This window comes from Pinus tabuliformis, chromosome 3_1 (genome assembly GCF_031772625.1).
Source record: "Pinus tabuliformis cultivar Carrire ecotype Pingquan chromosome 3_1, CPIR1, whole genome shotgun sequence".
Taxonomy (NCBI): domain Eukaryota; kingdom Viridiplantae; phylum Streptophyta; class Pinopsida; order Pinales; family Pinaceae; genus Pinus; species Pinus tabuliformis.
Window position 1 is genome coordinate 178,440,710 of NC_142301.1, and position 20,539 is coordinate 178,461,248.

The window sequence follows — 20,539 nt, forward strand, 5'->3', positions numbered from 1 at the left end:
AACCCGCTTTTCACATAATAGTATCTTAATCCAGGTATTCAAAGATTTAATATACTTACCTCGTGGTCCCTTGAGAAAATGTCACTCTGCCTCGCTGTAACTGATAGTCGTGTCCACTGCGAACTCAGTGATAAATCCTCTTATTATTCAGTCGAGCCAGTGGTCCACAGCTCGCGCAAACTTATCTTCTGAGGCTTCCAGTTTGTGCACTAATTCCGGAGTCCACACTATTGGTTGGTTGAGCCTACACCTTCCCTGGCTATCGGCTAACCTCGCAATCCACTCATATAGTTCAAAAGGAAAGGACTCAAAGAAAATATCGTGGATTTCTGTATACACGTAGCGATCCAACCACTTTTTCTCAGATACTTGCGGAGTTCTATTTTCCTGTGTCGCGAACTCGTGAATATTCTTGTCCAATCACTCTTCAATTTCCTTCTTTGTTGGGTTCTAGTGGCACGACATCGGACACCCCTTATGCAGATCCCGGTCTCGGCAACGGAACCATTTTTTGGCTTAGTGGGGCCTGACCCAGGTTCGGAAGTGATTTAGCCAAGTAAATCCCGGTACTACTGGCCCTTTTGGCAACAGTCCGTGGAGCGCGGACTGAGGTCTCACCTGAAGTGGTATGGGAGGGTGATGGAACTAGGTTTCTGCACCATAGGGATGTCTTGATGAAGTTTCTGGAGGGTTGTGGTCCGACCCTGTGCGCTTGCGCTACTCCGCGCAGCTGTCTATCCTTCGCGACCTGTGCCACTACCTCCACGCACCTTTGTAAGGGCACGAAGAAAGTACTACCCTAATCCCTATTCTTACTGCGCTATTGTATTAGTGCTTAACTTAACTTGTGAGGGCCCAATATTCTTATTAATTCATTCAACATTTAGGTAAGTGTGTGTAATCATAAACAGTATAAATGCATAAATATAAATAGAAACGTGGATGCATAATATTCCGAATCAAACTTATATTTATTAGTATTCTTTTTCAAGTATAATCCCACTTACAGACCTGACTCCACCCTACGCACTCAGCTGCAGGGGTCCACGCACTTAGCTTTAGACTGTACTAGGCCTCTGTTCACTCAGCTGCAGAGCCTCTTCCTACTATTATGACCCAATACACTTCAACTTTTCCTCTTATGCTCTAACCATGCCTTTGCATCTATCTATTACCTGTTAAAATTACTGTCTTTACACTTAGAGCCTCGATCTATTTATACAATCCCATGGTCCGCGGACCATGGGTAGGCCGACACAACTTTACATTATTCTACCATTCTTAGGGCGAACAACCCTATGACTGATTCTAGACTTTCGCGCTCCACGCCCACACTTCGCAGAGTCTTAAAATACAATTGACCAAAACTCGGGCTTTAAGCCCCAAAACCTGTTGTGAGGGATCCCATGCCCAACAATTCTTCCTTTCTTCTATTCCCATTTTCGAAAGAAAAAAAATCCCCTTATTTTCTTCTTTTTATCCCAAAAAGATTACCATCCCTTTCTTCAAAGAAGTTTCCCTATCCGATTTCGTATTTCCCGCTTTTCCCTTGAAAAGTTTTCCCCAAAATCCCTTTTTCAATTTATCCCTTTTGGTGGTTTTGCTCTTGAATTCCCTATTGTAATTTCCTTCCCATTCTAAAAATTTACCCTTTTCCCACTTCTTTTTTCCCGCATGGATTGCTTGCAGGATCTTATGTGAACTCACAAATCAGATCGAAAGGTAGATGTTAACACAAAAGAATGGAGAATAAAATCTCCTTTGTGTATTCAACAAATATTTTAATCCAGTCTATGAATTGTGTTCTATCATAATTTTCTTTTGTTTCCTATTATTCTACAAATATCCCTGGCGCAGGAATGTGTGTTCGAGTGCAAGTAGATTTGGTGCAGGCATGGGTAGTGCAAGCATGTCTAAGTGAAAGCATGCTTGGTGTAGGCATGGTTGGTGCAAGCACATTCAGTGCAAGCATGTTCAGTATAGGAATCCTCACTATTGAATGCACCCAATTCAAAAAACACATGTTTCGGTGAAGGAACACCTGGTGCAAAAATGTGTGTCGAAGCTTATCTTTTTTTCATGAACCTTTGTACAGGAAAAATAACTGTACCACCTGTAGATCATGACATTTAGTTTATATTATGATTAACACTTTGTTTCATCATTTACTAAATTAGGAAGAAATCGTTTAAGTACAAGGATATTTTAGGTTATGAAATCTTATCTTTTTAATGAGTACTAAGTACACCTTATGTGAAATCATGGAGTAAATGCGGAGCGGTACGATTCTCTCGAAATTCAATACTTACCTTCCCTTGGAAAACTCATCACTTGATAATAATGGCCTCACCCCATATCCGACCTTGCATGACCATTATGTGAAATTATTGTCTAGACCGCCGCCTCTCCCAATCATCATCGCCTACCTGTACTTGCACCAATTCACATTCACATCTATGTAATTTTCATAATGAAGCATGATATTTCGGGAAATGGTTGATATAATGACAGATGTGTAGCTCGATCACCATTTGAGCTCTTTTTGTTGTAATATATTTTTAAAACTTGAGATAGAGAGTGGGTGAATTAGAACAAACATGACACCTTTAAGGATTGAGCCACGATCCATAGATATGGAATAGACATCTGAGTATAGGAATAGTCTTACAATGTTGCAGGAATCTGGGTTCCTCCTATTCCTGTAGAAGTTCGATGGGTTTGAATCAACTGTGGCAATAGTATTTGCATAGATCTTCGATGGGATCCAAGCCAAGGTTGGTTCATTAGACTTTGTAGTAACATAAGAATCCATATCTCAGGATACAGGGTTGCCAGCAGTGGGGGAGAAATGGTTCAAAAAGGATAAGTTAGAAAAGAAACTTCGACACCTGTTCGTGGCCAACCCGAAGTAGAAGGTGGACTAGAAGAATGACCTCCAGCGGAGCGCTATGATCAGGAAGTGGAAGGATCTCCTGTATGTGTTGCAGAAGTTCCTTACTTGCGAGAGCCATTACTCACTAACTTTCATCTACCACATATGCCTGATCTTGTACATTGAGTCCGGTAAGTTCATCAATTTCCCATATTATTTGCTCAAAAGTTTAGAAAAGATGGTAAAAGGGGTTCAAAAAGGAAAATCCAATAAGGCTGCTTACAAATTATATCACCACGGGCTGATCACAATCTTACTTAGGAAAGAACTTGAAGCAAAAAATGTGACTTTGGAGGAATTCTTGAAAGAGTTTTAGGGGCACAACGTAGAGAAGTCGACTCAAAAGAAAAGTGCAGGAAAGCCGACTCAAAAGAAGAGTGCATAAAAGCCAACTCAAAAGAAGAGTGCAAAAAAGATGAAGTCAGCTCAGAAGAGGAGTGCAGGCAAGAATGAGAAATCAGAAATGATGACCTTGCGTCCTACCGAGACCAGGAGGTTGGCCAGGTGAAGAACATCCTCCTCAAGGGCGGGTCATTTTCAATTGACCTCTCTGAACTGTTGGATGACTCGCCACCTGCTTCGCCAGGCAAATATAATCTTTTGGTTCTCGCTGAGGCAACGACTCATACAGTGGTTGATGGTGACTATGTGGAAAAGGAAGATGACACACCCTTGTCGGTCCTCTTTGGAAGAATGAAGAAAAGAAAAGTGATGTTGAGTACAAGTAAGGACCCAACAAAGGGATGGTAGTGCACAGGGTACTGAAACCCTTGATGTGATGAATGAGCAGAGTGTTGAAATCCTCAACGATTTTGAAGAGTAGGGTACTGAAACCCCTGGTGAGATAGATGATAAGGGTATTGAAGCCCTTAATAAATATGAGGAGTGGGGTACTGAAACCCCTAATAAGGTAAATATGCAGGGCATTGAGACCCTTAGCAACATTGAGATTCTGGGTGTTGAAACCCTTGATGATATTACAATGCAGGAATTGAAAGGTGGCCAGGATAACTTTGACCTTGATGATGATGGCACATGTATGGAATCCACTGCCGAAAAGTCTATGCCCAAGGAATTGAGAGTGTAGATGATCCAGGTGGATGTTGGTGGCCACCCACATATCCCACTTGGACACCCACAATTGTCTCTCTCAGTTTTTCAGTTTCCTTAATTGTAGCACAGTTTGCTATTTTTAGTAGTTTTTTCGGGTTCTAAACTTCTGGAGCCGTTTTGAGGCCCTACACAACGTTTTTTGGGAAAACTGGGAGGAACATGGCTCTATGTATTGATGTTCCTCATCCCATAGTTGTAGTCCTCAAATATATCTTTCTAACAAGGTATTGTGCACGTCAAACGAAGATCGTATGCCAAAGTTATGACCTTGGGAAGTTGATGTACCAATTTACCCAAAACGAGGCCCACAGTTTGGTGTTTCATATCCTAGGGTTAGGTTTTTGGATGTTTAGGGTTTTCAATTGTTTCTCAATGATAAATAGGCCTTCAAGCCTCATTGTAACACAATTCAGATGCATGTAGCCGCCACATCTCTTCTCAGAGATAAGATACCATCGCCCTAGCTAGTTTATTTCCATTTCTGTTTGTAAGCATATTTCAGTGTTTTACATTAATGAAATGAAGTATTATTTCTGTTGCATCTCTGTATTTATGGTTATTTCTGTACTTTATTGCTTTCCTATTTAAATTCAGATCAGTGGTATCAGAGTGGTTTGCTCTTTCTCTGTTTTTCTTCGCATGTCCCCAACGAGGTCGAGATATAAGGAGCTAGGGATTGAACTGATCGAACCTTTGCAAGACCAGCCTCGCAAACCCTGACAGCCTCCCATGGTGGATGAAAAGAAATATGAGGGGGTAGGAGATCCTATCAAAATCTTGCTCGAAGAAGCCCTCAAGCGACAAAGGAGCACGATGATGGACAACTTTGCCCAAATCCTTCAGCGACTACCCATGGGCAACGCATCTACTTCCAACAGCTACTCTGGAAACGCCACACCCTTTAAGGTACAAGTTAACTTTGAAATCCCTATATTCGAGGGTCGAATAGATGCAGATGTCGTAGATAAATGGTTGAATCTGCTAGAAGGGTATTTTTCTATTCATGATTTTTCTAGTCGGGAAAAGATTAATTTCGTTCTTCTCAAAGCAATCCCCCACGTCGATGACTGGTGGGAAGCCTACTACGAGTAGAAGGATGAAAGTATAGGCTCACTATTTTTAGCACACCCACTTGGAATTCATTCCAGGATTCCATCAAGGAGTAGTACTTCCCTGTCAAAAGCTATGAGGATAAATACATAAAGTGGACCATGCTGTGGCAGGGAAGGGACCAAGATGTGCCGAAGTTCATAATTATTTTTCATACCCTTCGCAAAAAGTTGGGTATCAAGGATTCTGAGCTATGTTTGGTACTCAAATACCGTGGATGCCTACACAGGTACATCTAGGATGAGATGGAGTTCCTAAACATCTCCTCACTCAGCACGACATACCGATATGCCATCTAGATCGAGCATAAGTTTAAACAAAAGAAGCGAGACTTTGGATTTGCAAATCCGAAGAGCAAAGGACAAAGCCAAGGCAGGGTGACCCAATACAACCTGTCGAAGCTGCAAGAAAAGAACAACACCACGAAGTCAAAGAAGGACACAGGAAAGCTGTGTGATTTCCACAAGAGCCCCACTCACAACACAAGTGAGTGTCGAACCAAGCAGTTGCTGGTGGCGAAGTTAAAGGCTTCAGAATCAGATGCATGTCTTGACCCTGAGTCAGAACCCAACAAGGGGAATGACAAACGGAAGCAAATCATTGATGCAGATCCCAACACCATTGTTGCCACCGCCAAGGTCCAGAAGAATGAAATCGAAGATCCAGAGGAGGGGGAGCGTCTTTTCCACTCATGGATGTGGGTGAAGGGTTTGCTGTTGCAATTCATTATTGATAGTGGGAGCCAAAAGAACCTCATTTCAGCAGAGGTCGTGAAGCGGCTAGGACTACCATCTATACCACACCTGCAACCGTACAGCATTGGGTGGCTTCACCAAGGACGAGATCTCTGAGTTCGCCAGTAGTGCCGCCTCCCCTACAACATCAAGCCCTTCACAAATGAGATATTGTGTGATGTTGCACCTTTGGATGTTTTTGATGTATTATTAGGCCAACCATACTTGTGGAAGAGACATGCTCTGTATGAGTCAAGGCCTCACTCTGTTATTATTTCTTTGGGTAATTCATTATACAAGATAACGGAGGTAGCCCCACCTACCGCCACATCTTTGATCTCTGCTAAGAAATGCAGCAATATCATGTCCTAGACTAGGAAATTCATTTTCTGTCTAGTTTTCTCCCAAAGTAAGGGGAAGATTGTCGCCACATCCATGACCCCTACAAAGGGTTACTCCACGCAGCAGCAACAACAGATGTATACGGTCATGAAAGAATATAGGAACATCTTCTCCTCACCTACAAGGGCGCTGTTGCACTGTCAGGTCAAGCATTCATTCGATCTGACTCCTAGAGCACATCTACCCAACGGGTCGACATATCGCTGCTCCATTCTAGAAAATGAAAAGTACAAGTAGTGACATGATCAGCATTAGGTAACACACAAGTTTCAAGTGGGCAATAAAGTCTGGTTGCATCTGCAGAAAGAATGCCTTACCAGAATCCATCAAAAGTTCAGAGCACTCCGACATGGTCCTTACAACATTACCAAGGTTTTGGGACAATTCTTTGGAGCACAACATTCCCCCATTCCTTTGCTTACACCAAGTGTTCAATGTGGACTACCCTCGACCATGCTTCCCACCATTATTGGACACATCAGAGGTTGCAAAACAACTCACCAGGGACCAAGTTGAGCAGATGTTTCCTCATCTCATGGAGGAACTCAATGCAATGGGGACCATGGTTTCCTAAGGGGGGAGGGATGATCTAGGTGGATGTTGGTGGCCACCCACCTATCCCACTTGTACCCCCACAACTGTCTCTTTCAGTTTTTCAGTTTCCTTAATTGTAGCATAGTTTACTATTTTTAGCAGTTTTTTCGGGTTCTAAACTTCCGGAGCCGTTTTGAGGCCCTAAACGATGTTTTTTTGGAAAACTGGGACTAGAATCAATCCATGTATTCCTCGGATATATCTTTCTAATGAGGTATTGCGCGTGTCAAATGAAGATCGTATTCCAAAGTTACGAACTCGGGAAGTTAATGTACCAATTTACTCAAAACGGGGCCCACAGTTTGGCGTTTCATCTCCTAGGGTTAGGTTTTTGGATGTTTAGGGTTTTCCATTGTTTCTCAACAATAAATAGGTCTTCGAGCCTCATTTTAACACATTTCAGAGGCATGTATCCACCACATCTCTTCTCAGAGATAAGCTACCATCACCCTAGCTAGTTTATTTCCATTTCTGTTTGTAAGCATATTTCAGTATTTTACATTAATGAAATGAAGTATTATTTCTCCTGCATCTCTATACTTATGGTTATTTCTATACTTTATTTTGTTCCTGTTTAAATTCGGATCAGGAGAACTCCACTCTCTGTCTGGACAGTCAGATATAAGAACTCAAGCAACATGTTTATGGCTTAGAGGTGTTTAACCAAGCTATGAAAGAGCAGAGTATAGTGTAGAAATGGGCAAACGTAGAATTGGTAGGAGAGGTGAAGGAATATAAAAGACAAGTTAAGATATGGAAATATCGAGCTTTGAAGTGTTATGAATGTATTAAGAAGGTGTCCAAGAAACTTAAAAAGGTTTGAAGCAGGAAGGCAAAGATAATGAAAGCAGGGATCAATATACAAGTTCAGAATTAAAGGGAGGCCCTTCTGTTTTGTTTTTTTGCAGCAGGTAAAGGTTGTGTGAGGACCCACAACAACTTAAGGAGGGGAGGATGTTGGTAGGCTAAATTTCTTCATTTTTAACCCTTTTTTCCTTCAAAACCATAACCTTAGACCTTTGTTTTAACCTTTCAAACCCCCCTATTCCTGCACTAATCCACGAATCGTGTCCTTTCCTGCACTAGCTTTATGTTTCATGTTTAAGGGTTTCGAATGTGCTTAATTAATCATTTTCATAGATTTTATACCTTTGAATCTTTGCAACTAATAAGTATCTTCCTAGAAGTATTTGATAGAAAATGAATTACTCATCTTATTAGCATGGTCGAGTGCAAGTAGGATTCCTATGCCCCTAACGAATCTTTAACTACCGTGACAGCTCACCACTCCATGCAGACACCGTGTTCTAGAACAATCAATTCGAGTTGGGCTTGGAGCGTAGAGGAAATTCAGGGATATGGTGGAGATTAGGTCGCCGACTGAATACCTAGAATAGCATTTTGTTATAGTCGAAAGGTTTAGCACAAGCTGTTATTGTTATTTTGTTATAGTCGAAAGGCTCAGATTGAAATGCTTGATGTTATTTGGTTACGGCCGCAGGCCTGAATGAATGTATAAAATGTAGGACTCATATAGAAAATGGTAGCGAGCGATAGTTATAGCAAGGATACTATGATTCTGTTCTTTTGTAATTTTTCTAGTATCGCCCTCATTCTGGGCTGGATTCGAATTCATGATGTATATTTGCTAATCATTAATAGAAAGGAACTACGCCATGATTTCTCAATCTTGCATCATAATTATGTGTTGATGCAATGATTAAAGAGTTGAATATTTACGTTTCCTAAATAGGGAAACGAGCTGGTTGGCTAGGGCCCAGCCAACCCAGCTCGTTCTCCTCGTGTTTTTTATTATTATTAAGGTGTGTTAATTTATTTTAATTCAAAGTTTGAAGTAAATAGATGTTTCTTTTATTCTTCTGCAAAGTTTGAATCTAATTTCATTACAGTGTGACAAATTTGTGGTGTGCGTGCTCGATTGAGTTTAATCTTATGATTTCCTTCTTTGAAGTTTAATCTCGTTTTCTTCCTGGATCGTTGCAAGCACGCATTCCTTCATTAGTGCATTTACAGTCTCACACATTGATTCCTCTGGTTCATTACCATAATAGCCTTTGATTCTTATATGTATTTTATTAGTCTTAATGTGATTCTAAAAAGCGTGATTTTCATTTCGAAGTATTCTTGACATTTTGAATTAAACATACTTTTGATAATCAGAAATCGAATGTTGTTGCAACACACTGGTCTATGCCTATAATTTATGTCGTTTAGGAAAGATCGGACTTATGCATAATTATTATTAAAACATTAGTTTGTGTGGATAACTATTACAAGATTGAAGCCTATTGTCACAATTAAATGATCTTTTAGATTACATGCAGAAGTTCCTTAATTAAAGAGGAGTGCACCTTGACTTTGGAAATTAATTAGACATTAAGGTTGGTTGAAGCATCTTTTGGTTTGAAGAATTTATTTTGAAGTTTTGTTCACCTTTGCAAGTTCTTTTTCCTAGTTAACACATTCTCTATTTTCTCTAAAGAAGGATTGGAAAGCTTGGTGCAGGAACCTCTGTCCCGGTACAGGAATCGATCTCCTGATACAAGAATAGAGTTCTCTAGCCTTGGGGGTTATAGCTCCTACATGAAGACATAAATATTCAGTACAAGTGTAAAATATACTTCCAAAACCTAAGCTTTGTTCTAGTACTAGTGCAAGCACATTGCAGAAGTACATGAATAATAGCTTAGTGCAGGGAGAAAAATCTATAAGGAGTCAGATATTTTCAAGGGTCAAATTATTAACCTGACATACAACTATGTTGAATAAGAACATAGACTTACACTTTCATTAATCAAATATTGTTTGCAAGATATTTGAGAATTCCTTTCATTTATTTTCCTTCAAAAGTACTTTCTTTCATATTCCAGCGCTAGAATATCTTTGGTGTAAATTGCCAGGTGATATTTTCTTTTTGATTCTATAAGAGTGCAATTAAGGAAGTAGGAATAGAGTTTGTAAAATTTCATATCATTTCTGGCATTTCTTGTGCTTCGTCTATAAGTTTATGAAACCCCCGGGTTGACAATTAAGTATTGAAGGAGTCTTCCTGACCGCAATTACTACACACAACATCTACTTTAGGTACTTTGTTTGTGAGAGAAAAATTGCATTCTTTTCTTGCTGTACTTGTAAACCAAGAAAGTATGTTAGTTCACCAAGTAAATACATTTCAAATTCTTGCTGCATGACAAAGGAAAAGTTTTGACTCATAGATTCTTCATTACTACCAACGATGATGTCATCCACATAAACAAAAACAATTAAAAGTTTACCATCCTTCACCTTTATATATAGGTTGCTATTTGTAAACCCCTTAGCGAATCCTTGTTCTTGAAGATACTTGTCAAGGCAATAATACCATGCACAAGGGGATTGTTTTAACCCATATAATGCCTTCTTGAGTTTGCAAACAAGTTTTTCATCATTTCCTATAACGAACCCTTCACGTTGTTCAATATAGACTTCTTATTCTAGGTCCCCATTTAAAAATGCAGATTTAACATCCATTTGATAGACTTTGAAATGATTAAATATTGAAAAGGCAAGAAACATTCTTATGGATTCTAGTTTGGCTACATATGCAAATGCTTCTTTAAAGTCTCTTCCTTCTTGTTGAGCATAGCCTTTGCAAACGAGTCTTTCTTTATTTCTAATTATTTCTCCATTCTCATTCAATTTATTTTTGAATACCCATTTTGTCCAAATAACATTCTTATCATGAGTTCTAGGTACTAATTCCCATGTATGATTCTTTTCTATTTGGTCAAGTTCTTCATTCATAGCCTTAACCCAACATTCATCTTTTCTATATTGATTTACATTTTGTGGTTCAATTATGGATAGTAAGGTGAGATAACTAGGAGTTCCAACAAGATTTCTTCTAGTTTGTACTCTAGTTCCCTTTTCACCTGGGATTTGAGAATCTGGATGATTTTTTTGAACATACCTTGATGGAGTCTTTTTTGATGCTTCTGTACTGTCACTTCCTTCTTTTGATGCTTCATTGATTCTTTCTTTAAAATTATTTTGCCTTGTTGTAGGAACATCTTCATCATCTGTTGGTGCTTCCCTTTTGGTATCTGTGGATTCTTCAACAATCACAACGTTAATGAATTCAACTATCTTTTGAAGTTTTTATTGTAGAATTTGTATCCTTTACTTCTAGAGATGTAACCAAGTAGAATCCCTTCACCTACTCTAGCTTCAAACTTGCCTTCACCTACTCTAGCTTCAAACTTGCCAAGCTTATCATTATTATTCTTTATGTAACATTTACTCCAAAAGACTATAAAATTCTTGACAGTTGGAGGCTTACCAAACTAAACATCATAAGGCGTTTCATCACTGTTTACAAGGATATGAGCTTTGTTGAGAATAGTTACCGTTTTATGTGCTTCTTCACCCCAGAAGGTATGAGGTGTCCCAGACTCATCAAGCATGGCACTTGCCATTTTTTTAATTGTTCTGTTCATTCTTTTTGCTACCCCATTTTTTTGAGGAGTCTTAGCTATAGATAATTGTCTCTTGATGCCATGTTATTCACAAAAATTGAAAAATTCATTTGATATGAATTCTCCTCCCCTATCAGATCTGAGACATTTCATTTTTAAGTCTAACTCATTCTCTACTAAAAAAATTATCAAATTCTTCACCTTTATGTTTTAATAAATCAATCCAACACATTCTAGTAAAGTCATCAATAAATAAGATGAAATATTGTTCACCTCTAGGTGACCTTTTCCTCATTGGCCCACACAAATCAATATGAATAAGTTCAAGTGGCTTACTTGTGGAACCTTCTTTGGAATTGAATTGTACCTTGATTTGCTTACCAAATTGACGTGATTTTCATATAGTATTTTCTGGTAGAGAGATGTTGGGAAAATCACGAACTGCTCCTAGATTGCTTGCCTTTGTTGAAAATAGCAACAAGAAATGATAAAAATAGAATCCAAAAATTCCAATTTTAATTTGTGCTTGAATTAAAATCTAATTTAGTCTCACCAGTTGCTTGGAAATAATTAATTAATTCATCTTGAGTTAATTAGTTGGAGAAATTCAAGCTAGAAGTCTTTGTGAAGTCATGCAATAGTTATCCCTTAAATTAAGGAGATTATCCCTTGATTAAGGAGATAAGGATGAGTTGTATTTGAGTTGTAATTAGTTGGCTTAGTTAACTGATTTAAGTCCAGTTAAATTAATTCCAAACAGTTTGAGGAACTAATTGTGAGTTCAGTCAGTTAATGCATGCATGCATGCAACTAGTGTACTCCAGATAACTGAATATTCTCTCATAAATAACTCATGGATGTCTATTCAGACAAAGAACCAGTTGAGATTAAAGATAGGGACATTGTACTATCAGTTGGAGGATTTTTCCTATAAAGGAAACTCATCCATGCAGAAGGAACAAGGTTCCTTGAGGATTGCGTAGTTTTACAGGGTGTGAGATCAGTGTTACACTTGGTAACAATAGGATCACCCAGGAGAAACAACGCGAGGAAATAAGAGGCTTGGAGGGCTGAGAAGAAGGTTTGTGAGAAGCCTTGTTTGCCTGTGAGCATCCAGGAGGATTGTACTGAGAGCTGGCTAGCTGTGAGAGCTAAAACTTTGTGTAATCTTGATGTATTTCCACCTTGTATGATAATATAAATAGCGGGGTTTTTAGTTGAGGCTTTCCCCTGAGTATTTTCTGTGTTTCATGTGCATTGATTCTTCTTCTTATGGTTATATGTGTTCAGCTCTAATTCAGCTAGATCTTTAAGCTTCCACAAAGCAAATTGATAGTAGAAGTAGATTAAAGTATTTTTCTTTGGTATATTGCATTATCGAGTTAATCTACAGTCAGATTTTCTACATAGATCTCAGAGGTAGATTTGTAGAGAATTTGTAGGAAATTCTACATGGTCTCAGAGCTATCTGATCTATAGAGAAATTTCTACATGGTATCAAAGAAAAGTTTATCGGAGCAGTGAACAGTATATGAAGAAAAGAATTCGAAGTACAAAAAAAAAAAGTCGCGAGTTTGCAGAGCAAATCTGAAATTTTTTGTGAAAATTTTTTAGGAACAAATAGTAGATCTGGATTCCTTGCAAAAAAATACCCAAATTCAAAAAAACAATCAGCTGAATCAGAGTTCGAATGAGGGAGATATCGCTGATTTAAAATCAACTCTTTTTCCAGACAATTTCGTGACGGCGAGAAAGATGAAACAAATTGGTGTGCTAGCCAAGAACTTGTATGCTCTTGAGGTTCAAGATGCATGAAAAGTCTTGAGGAGCAAGGAAAATTTTAGAGACTTGGTGGTTGAGATGGAGATTAAATTACCTTCCAACATGCAGTCCCAGAAGAAGTCTCAGACAATTGTGGAGGAGACACAATTGGAGAAGTGGGCAGATGTTGGGTTCCTATAATACTAGTGATCACCCCATTACTATTGTAGTTGTACCCCTTATTAATATTGTTGTGCCCCTATTATCCCCATATTGTTATTACTGTGCCCCATAGAATCCCTCTATTGTTATTTTTGTGGCTTTATATTATTATTGTTAGGTCGGCTGGGTTATATTGTGACTCCTTAGACTCCTATATATAGAAAGGAGGTTTTGTCATTTGAATCATCAAAGAATTGTTCATTTATGTAATGTAAATGAGTTTTCCCCCTCGAAGAGGTTGAATTCTAAGGCGTTGATCTATCTTTTCTATCTTTTCTTGAGCTGGTTTCATAACATTTGGTATCAGAGCTTTGGATTCTAGGGTTTCGCTGCTCCAAACAGGTCATCGTGGCATTTTCACTATACTTTTTTTCTGCGACGTTTCAAAAGTTTCAAAAAAAACCCATTTGATAAGAAATCACGTTGAACCTTGAGTCCAAATTTCAGAGTTGTTCATGCTATATTTGCGGAGATATGATCTGAGGAAGTTGGTCTTTTTGCAGACTCCTGAACTACATTCCAAACAGGTAACCTGGGGAAAAGCGTCATAACTTTCTCTATGGGGATCAGATTGAAATTTCATAAGAAGGTACAGAAATAGGACGGACTATAGTTTCTTGTATGCATTTTTCAGATCCAAAGGTCTAAACAGCGACTCGTGGCACGTCGTACAAGTTCGCTCTACTGAACTAGTCTATAATCAAGTCACTGTGGGAGATTTCCCATAACTCTTCCTTGGAGAATCCAATTTGGGTGAGACTTGTGGCATTGGAAAGAGGACACAGAGGGCTACTTCAGATCACAAATTCAGATCTAGATGATTGGAAATTACATAGATACATCAGAGGCAATATCGAGCTCCTACAAAGTGAAAAAAGGTGTGTAGATTTTTCTAAATTTTTGCTTAAGCTTGGTTTGAAAATTTATTTTGAAGGAATTCAAAGGGCATAGTAGAGCATTATTATCGGTAACGGATTCCCCGAGGAAAGAAAATGCAAACACCTAGTAAGGAACCTGAAAGCTCTAGCATGACTCATGAAGAAGAGGAAGAAATGCAACATGATATATCAAAATTACAAGACCAAGTGCAACAATTGTCCCTTGCACAAAAAGGAACAGAAGCTAAGATGGATGGTTTAAAGAAAGGCGTAGAAGCTAAGATGGATTGTTTAAAGAAAGGTGTAGAAGCTAAGATGAATGATGTGGAAGCTAAGATGGATGATTTGAAGATAGATTTGAAGACAGACATGGAAGAATTGAAGATAAATATGAATAAGTTGCTACAAGAAAGGGTCACTAATGGTGAAAGGGTAGTAAAGGAAACTCATGATGAGAACAAAAGAAATGTTAATCATGATTCCATAGACTCTAATGTTGGATCAAAGACCCACCATATTCCAAAAATTGATATGAGGAAGTTTGATGGCAAGGATCTCGCAACATGGATATTACAGATGGAGCAATTTTTCGATCTCAATAACGTGCAAAACACACAAAAGGTAGTATTGCAACTTTATATTTGGAACCAAATCAGTTTGTATGGTATCAATGGCTTTGCTCTCGTAAACAATTTATCACTTGGGAAATTTTTACAGAAGAATTTATAGCACATTATGAGGATACAAAAAGCAACACTTTTTTTAGCCAATTGATAAGTCTCAAACAAAAGGGTTCAATAATGGAGCACATTGAGGAGTTCCAAAAATTGAACATAAGGGCAAAAGATATTCCAGATGAGCATAGGATTGATGTGTTCATAGGGTCTTTAAAGGATAATATCCAACATGATGTTCGCCTTTGGGAACCTGATTCATTAGAGAAGGCATTCAGGTTAGCAAGAAAAATGGAAAGCAAAATTATGGCAACCAGGAAGCATAACACTCACAACTATAAAGACGGAAGTGTTGTTACCGCTAGTCTTCCACAACCTATAAGGTTGACACCACAATAATTGGGAGAAAAAAGAGCAAAAGGGCTTTGTTACAGTTGTGATAGCAAATACACTAAAGGTCATAAGTGTGCTAAGAAGAAATTATTCTACATAGATTGTGAAGAGGAAGAAGAAAAGGAGCAAGAAAGGTCAAAAGAAGAGGATATACTCCAGGAACAAAGCCTATATAAAGAAGAAATGAGTCCGACCATATATTGTAATGCATTGGTGGGAATTACCACTCCTCAAACCATCAAGATAGAAGGACAAATTAAGAAGAAAAAGGTAATAGTGTTGATTGATTCAGGAAGTACCCACAATTTTATTCATTGTAAGGTAGCAAGAGAATTGAATTGCTTCTTATATCCAACACCAGAGTGTCAAGTGATGGTTGCAAATGGAGGAACAATAAATTGCTCAGGAAAGTGCCATAATATCAAGCTATCCATGGGAGAATATGTATTGACTAGCCCAATGCTTTCCATTCCAATGGGAGGTGCTGATGTTGTACTAGGAGTCCAATGGCTACAATCCTTGGGTACAATAGCTTTTAATTTTCAAGAAATTTTCATGAAATTTTCTATGGAAGGAAAGGAAGTTGAATTAAGGGGCATTGGAGGGAAACCAAGAAAGATAATCAACTCTAATGGTATGACAAAGCTTCTAAAAAAGGAACAAATATGTGTAATTGCACAATTATGTTCGCTAGATGTTTCCACAGTGGAATCATCTATTTCTTCAGATCTCCAAAAAGTCTTGGACAATCATTCCAAGGTATTTGAGACTCCCAAAGGTCTCCCACCTATTCGTGATCATGATCATGCTATTCATCTGATTCCAGGAAGTGTTCCTCCAAACATCATGCCGTACAGATATCCCTATGCCCAAAAGAGTGAAATTGAATGTATGGTTACAGAAATGCTAGAGGTTGGCATAATTCAACCAAGTCAAAGTTCTTTCTCTGCTCCAGTCGTATTGGTGCACACGAAGGATGGATCATGGTGCATGTGTCCGGATTATAGGGAGCTCAACAAGCTCACTATTAAAGATAAGTTTCTCATTCCTGTCATTGATGAATTACTGGATGAATTGCATGGATCAATTTACTTCACCAAGTTGGATCTTTGTTCAGGATATCATCAAATCAGAATGAAGATTGAAGACATTCCGAAAACAACATTTAGAACTCATGAGGGTCATTATGAATTTTTGGTCATGCCTTTTGGCCTTACCAATGCACCTTCAACATTTCAAGGATTGATGAATTCAATTTTCAAACCATTCCTTAGAAAATTTGTGTTAGTATTTTTTGATGATATACTAATCTACAGCAAGTCTTGGAAGGATCATGTTGAACATGTTGACAGGGTGCTACAACTATTGGAGGAGAAACAATTATATGAAAAAATATCCAAATGTTTCTTTGGAGTACAAGAGGTGGAATATCTGGGTCATATTGTATCTCATGAAGGAGTTAAGGTAGACCCTAGCAAAATTAAAGCCATTAAGGAATGGAAAATTCCCACATCCATAAAGCATCTGCGAGGATTTCTCGGGTTGACAGGGTATTATCGCAAGTTTGTTAAGGATTATGGGAGAATAGCAACACCTCTAACAACATTATTGAAGACAGATGCATTTTCATGGACTCCATAAGAAACAAAGGCATTCGAACATCTTAAAGAGGCAATGTGCCAAGCACCGATCTTAGCTACACGGGACTTCACAAAAACCTTTATTGTGGAATGTGATGCTTCAGGAAATGGAATTGGTGCTGTTTTAATGCAAGATGAAAGACCCATTGCTTTTGAAAGTCGTCCAATCAAGGGAAAGTTTTTACACAAAGCTATTTATGAGAAGGAAATATTGGCAATACTCCATGCACTTAAGAAATGGCGACCCTACCTAATGGGAAGACACTTCAAGGTAAAAACAGATCATGATAGCCTTAAATACTTTTTAGAACAAAGATTATCCTCTGAAGAGCAACAAAAGTGGGTCACAAAGATGTTGGGTTATGACTTTGAAATCATCTACAAAAAACAGAAGCAAAATGTGGTGGCAGATGCACTCTCAAGAAAGGATGAGGATGTGGAAGCATTGTTGTGCGCCATTTCTATTATCCAACCAGATTGGATAAACGAAGCAAGGGAGGAATGGAAGAATGATGAAGAAGTGTGGGCACTTATTCGAAAGTTACAACAAGATTCCAGTATATCTAATACATTTAGCTGGCAAAATGATTCATTATGGTACAAAGATTGCTTATACCTCTGTAAGAATTCACAGCTAAAACAAAAGATTCTTATGGAATTGCACACTTCTCCCTTAGGAGGGCACTCGGGATTTTTAAAAACTTACCATAGGGTTAAGAAGGAATTTTTTTGGGATGGCCTTAAATCAGATATTCAAAAGTTTGTGGCGGAATGTTTGGTTTGCTAACAAAATAAAGTTGAAACAATTAAGACACCGGGTCTATTACAACCTTTATCCATTCCAAGCCAACGTTGGGAGGAGGTTTCAATGGATTTTATCACAGGTTTACCCAAGTCTGAGGGAAAGAGTTTCATCATGGTGGTAGTTGACAGACTTAACAAGTATGCACACTTTTGTGTATTATCACATCCATTTAAAGCCAGTACATTTTCTACTGCATTTATGGAAACAATTCAAAAGCTACATGGAAACCCAAAGATTATTGTAAGTGACAGAGATCCCATTTTCACTGGAAATTTTTGGACAGAATTATTTTCTTGTCTTGGTACTCAGTTAGCTCATAGCTCATCTTATCATCCTCAATCTGATGGGCAAAGTGAGATAGTAAACAAATGTTTGGAAGGATATCTTCGTTGCTTTGTATTTGATAAATAGACACAATGGGTCAAATGGCTGCCTCTGGATGAATGGTGGTATAACACTTCCTTCCATACAACAAAAAAAATTACCCCATTTATGGCACTTTATGGGTATCAGCCACCATCCATCACATCATATTTAAGAGAAAATTCTAAGGTTCAAGCAGTGGAACATCACATTCAACATCAACAACAAGTCCTCCAACTCTTAAAGGATAACCTCGTGTTGGCACATAATAGAATGAAACAACAAGCAGATCAACATCGTAGCGAAAGAAGTTTTGATGTAAGTGATTGGGTATCCCTACGGCTACAACCATATAAGAAAATGTCCCTCAAGCAAGCTAAGAAGGATAATAAATTATCACCAAAGTATTATGGTCCATGCAAGGTTTTGCAAAATATCGGTACTATGGCATACAAATTGGAGTTTCCTGCAGCTTCTCGATTGCACCCAGTTTTCCATGTTTCATGTTTAAAGAAGGTTATAGGCGACAAACTCCCAGTTCAAACAATATTGCCAGAACTTGACGAGGAAGGAAGAATTATATTGGAATCGGAAGCAGTCACAGAAACAAGAACTTGACAGCTACGAAATCGATCAATTTCGGAGTATCTTATCAAGTGGAAAAACTTATCCGCTGAAGATTCCACATGGGAGGATGAGAATTTTATACAGAAGCATCCAGAACTTCTCAAGCGTTGAGGACAACACCTTTTTGAAGGAGAGGGGCATGTTGGGTCCCTATAATACTAGTGATTACCCCATTACTATTGTAGTTGTACCCCTTACTAATATTGTTGTGCCCCTATTATCCCCATATTGTTATTACTGTGCCCCATAGAATCCCTCTATTGTTATTTTTGTGGCTTTATATTATTATTGTTAGGTCGGTTGGGTTATATTGTGACTCCTTAGACTCCTATATATAGAAATGAGGTTTTGTCATTTGAATCATCAAAGAATTTTTCATTTATGTAATGTAAAGGAGGTTTCCCCCTCGAAGAGGCTGAATTCTAAGGCATTGATCTATCTTTTCTATCTTTTCTTGAGTTGGTTTCATAACAGCAGAGCGATCACATGCAGCCATACCTTCAGGTGTGAGGTAGGGCGATGTGAAGTGATAGTCTCAAGAAGGCTGAAATTGGGTAGGGTCCATTGAGAGGTTTTATCTCATGGATCATACCTTGCTACAGGAGCCCAAAGTACATAGTAGCGGGAGGATTCAGTGGGATTGATGCATTCAGAGATCAAAGTGACAGAGGCTAGAGTAGTGAGATACTGAAGAGAGTAGAGAAGGATTGATAACAGTGCAGAAAGGCAGAGTCAGCAAAAGCGCAAAGTTTTTAGTTGACAGAGGTAATAACAGTCAGAGACTTTGATGACTGATGCATCATACTGATTTAGGTTGGATATTTTTTTTGTTTCTGGAGTTGCTGGAGCAACAACACTAGAGATAAGTGTTGCATGCAAAACATTCCAAAGGTTCAGGATCGAGATCGAGTTGAATTCCTTTATTGTTGAGAGGGAGTGTTGAAAATAGCAACAAGAAATGATAAAAATAGAATCCAAAAATTCCAATTTTAATTTTTCCTTGAATTAAAATTGAATTTAGTCTCACCAGCTGCTTGGAAATAATTAATTAATTCATCTTGATTTAATTAGTTTGAGAAATTCAAACTAGAAGTCTTTGTGAAGTCATGCAATAGTGATCCCTTAATTAAGGAGATAAGGATGAGTTGTATTTGAGTTGTAATTAGTTAGCTCAGTTAACTAAATTAGTTCCAAACAGTTTGAGGAACTAATTGTGAGTTCAGTCAGTTAATGCATGCATGCATGCATGCAACTAGTGTACTCCAGATAACTGAAGAGTCTCTCATAAATAACTCATGCATGTCTATTCAGACAAAGACCAAGTTGAGATTAAAGACAGGGACATTGTACTATCAGTTGGAGAAATTTTCCTATAAAGGAAACTCATCCATGTAGAAGGAACAAGGTTCCTTGAGGATTGCGCAGTTTTACAGGGTGTGAGATCAGTGTTACACTTGGTAACAGTAGGATCACCCAGGAGAAACAACGCAAGGAAATAGAGGCTTGGAGGGTTGAGGAGAAGGTTTGTGAGAAGCCTTGTTTGCCTGTGAGCATTCAAGAGGATTGTACTAAGAGCTGGCTAGCTATGAGAGTTAAAGCTTTGTGTAATCTTGATGTATTTCCACCTTGTATGATAATATAGATAGCGGGGTTTTTAGCTGAGGCTTTCCCCTGAGTATTTTCTGTGTTTCACATGCATTGATTCTTCTTCTTATGGTTATATGTGTTCAACTATGATTCAACTAGATATTTAAGCTTCTGCAAAGCAAATTGATAGTAGAAGTAGATTAAAGTATTTTGATTTGGTATATTTCAT